Source organism: Sinocyclocheilus grahami, unplaced genomic scaffold (genome assembly GCF_001515645.1).
Source record: "Sinocyclocheilus grahami isolate Dianchi unplaced genomic scaffold, SAMN03320097.WGS_v1.1 scaffold733.1, whole genome shotgun sequence".
Taxonomy (NCBI): Eukaryota; Metazoa; Chordata; class Actinopteri; order Cypriniformes; family Cyprinidae; genus Sinocyclocheilus; species Sinocyclocheilus grahami.
The window spans coordinates 29,917-32,894 of NW_015505912.1; the positions used below are offsets into that span (position 1 = coordinate 29,917).

The following is a 2,978-nucleotide window of genomic DNA, read 5'->3' on the forward strand; positions in this document are numbered from 1 at the left end:
TCAATCAATCAATCAATCAATCAATCAATCAATCAATCAATCAATCAATCAATCAATCAATCAATCAATCAATCAATCAATCAATCAATCAATCAATCAATCAATCAATCAATCAATCAATCAATCAATCAATCAATCAATCAATCAATCAATCAATCAATCAATCAATCAATCAATCAATCAATCAATCAATCAATCAATCAATCAATCAATCAATCAATCAATCAATCAATCAATCAATCAATCAATCAATCAATCAATCAATCAATCAATCAATCAATCAATCAATCAATCAATCAATCAATCAATCAATCAATCAATCAATCAATCAATCAATCAATCAATCAATCAATCAATCAATCAATCAATCAATCAATCAATCAATCAATCAATCAATCAATCAATCAATCAATCAATCAATCAATCAATCAATCAATCAATCAATCAATCAATCAATCAATCAATCAATCAATCAATCAAGTTTCATTGAGCAGGAGATTTTGAAGGGTTTTATGTCATACTCACTGGCTGGTGAAGGTGTGCTGTATCCACTGAGGGGTAGGGTGGGCAGAGAAGGCGGAGAAAGCCCTCCCAGTATGTGCGGGAAGAAATAGGAATAGTGGGCCATTGGGAAGCCATTGAGGTGTGGGCTGGGGTTGCCCTTACCAGACATGGCTACCTCTAGAGTTCGCCCACAATCACACGGAAGAATCCAAAACGACGTTCAAATTAGATGCTTTCTGTGGATTATTTACCCATAAGAGCATTCAGAGGAGAGAGTAGATGTGCTTATTCTGTGTGGGAAAATGTCTAGACAGATGAATGGAGGAGCGACTCTCCTTTGCTGCTGAAGGGTTTTCTGTCGGGGTTGTTTCCCATGTCACACAGGCCTATTTAATTTATTTCCAAAAAGATTTTGGAAATAAACAGTCGGCATTTGTGTTCTTACATGATGTTCTCCACTTTCCTCTTCTTTTATAATTCCTACAGGTTAAAAAAGAGAGCGAGATTAATTGAAGGTAAAGTATATGACATGTTTTTGTACAATCAAAGCAGTGGTTCAACCCATTATTTACTAGTGTTTTGGAGTTTGACAGACGTGGTCTGTCTTGAAACGTACAATCATTTAATTTTAGTTTAGTTTTTTGTACTTACAGCTATAGGATAAAAAAAAAGAATACATATAAATTCTTTATATTATGAATATTTGTATATTTTTATACATTTTATAGATTTTTATACTTTTATATCTATATACGTTTTATAGATATATTTTAGATCCCTTAACCCTATCAATAAAACAAAACATAACCACTTTTCCAACAATAAAAAAAACAGAATTTACTACAGTATACCATAGATATTTTTGAGTCATCAATTGCCATCTCTAAACCTAACCCTAACCATTTAGAGAAAAACATAATGGTAATCATTCAAAATTCAGTATAACCATAAGATATCGTTTTTGAATTTCTAAAACAAGGCAACATAAACAACAACATCATTCTACTGGATGCGTACACAAGTTCAAAGAATCTAAGAAAGATCTATGAGAATATCACAAAAATTAAACACCCCTTTTATTATTCAAATAAATCCTATTCATTTGACTAAATTGTGTGAATCAGCGTGTGTGATGCCGTCAGAGTACTGAGTGTTGCATCAAGTTTTTCAGTGACTCCGTAACATTTCTCTCCAGAACGCAGCATCATTTCATTAGAGTGCTTACACCAGTCTCACGCTCACACATGCCACATGTGCAAAGGACCCCAAGTCATCTGTTCCTCTTTTGGCCAGGCGTGGTCATAGATATTTCATCAATCTGAGAACATGTTTATAGGCTGTTTGGAAGGCCTGTCTTTTTTATGTAGGAACTACTCAGCAATTAAAATGTCACCATATACCTGTGCTGTGATGTTATTGATCCGGTTTTACCACTAGTCGAAAAAACTCCACAATTCATTCATTTGGGCACTGCTGAAGCCTTTCAGAGCCAAGGACACAGTCTGTGCACAAACAAACATGCGCACACACACACACACGCATGCACGCACACACACACACACACACACACACACAAACACACATTTTTAACATCTGAGAAATCCTTCTCACACTCAGACATTGAGCTTCACACACACACACACACACACACACACACACACACACACACCTCCCTCTAGGTTCTCCTGCTTGTCAGATGAGAAGGACCCCTTGACATTTGTTCCTCTATTATAAAGGTCAACCTTTAATTACGTGAAATGCCAGCGTGCATGCACCTGCAGAAATACTCTCGATATGATCTGTGATGTGTGTGCGTGGTCTTACAGGGATCACAAGTGGTCTAGACAAAAAATTGGCAAAGGGATCCTTATTCAACTTATTCAGCCCTCTTGTCCAGGTTAATGGTACCGAATTCAGAAATTCTTGTAAAACTCTGGAAAAATTTTGCAACTCTGGACTGAATTCATTAGTATCACATGGAATTCAGCAGCTTTGGACCAAATTCAGTAGCTTTGGACAAAATTCAGCAGCACTAGACAACATGCAGCATCTCTGGACCAGATTCAAAAGGTCTAGGCTGAATTCAGCAACACCAGATTGAATTTAGCAGCTCTAGACAAAATTAACCGTCATGATATTAATAAGAAGCTTTCAGCATGACCATCTCCTGTTTATATACTATTGAGCAAAAGTTTGGGCTCAGTAAAATTTTTTTTTTAAAATTTTTTTTAAGAATTGAACATTTTTAAATTATATATAATACTTTAATAATTGATACTTTTTAATTGTAATAATAAAATACACACACATAGATGTATATATTTAAGAAATATTTACATGTATATATATATATATATATATATATATATATATATATATACATATTTATACATGTAATTATTTCTTAAATACATATATGTATGTGTGTGCATTTATATACAGTGGTGTGAAAAAGTGTTGGCCCCCTTCCTGAT

The 2,978-nt window shown here is 34.4% G+C and overlaps 1 long non-coding RNA gene across 1 annotated transcript in view; it reads right to left on the reverse strand.

Moving 5' to 3' along the window:
- Positions 1-532: 532 nt before the first annotated feature.
- LOC107560548 (uncharacterized) overlaps positions 533-2,978 on the reverse strand; it is a 100,067-nt gene continuing 97,621 nt past the window's right edge. The window contains exon 3 of the long non-coding RNA XR_001605742.1: positions 533-984. This is a non-coding gene — a long non-coding RNA (uncharacterized lncRNA). The remainder of the gene's footprint in view (positions 985-2,978) is intronic.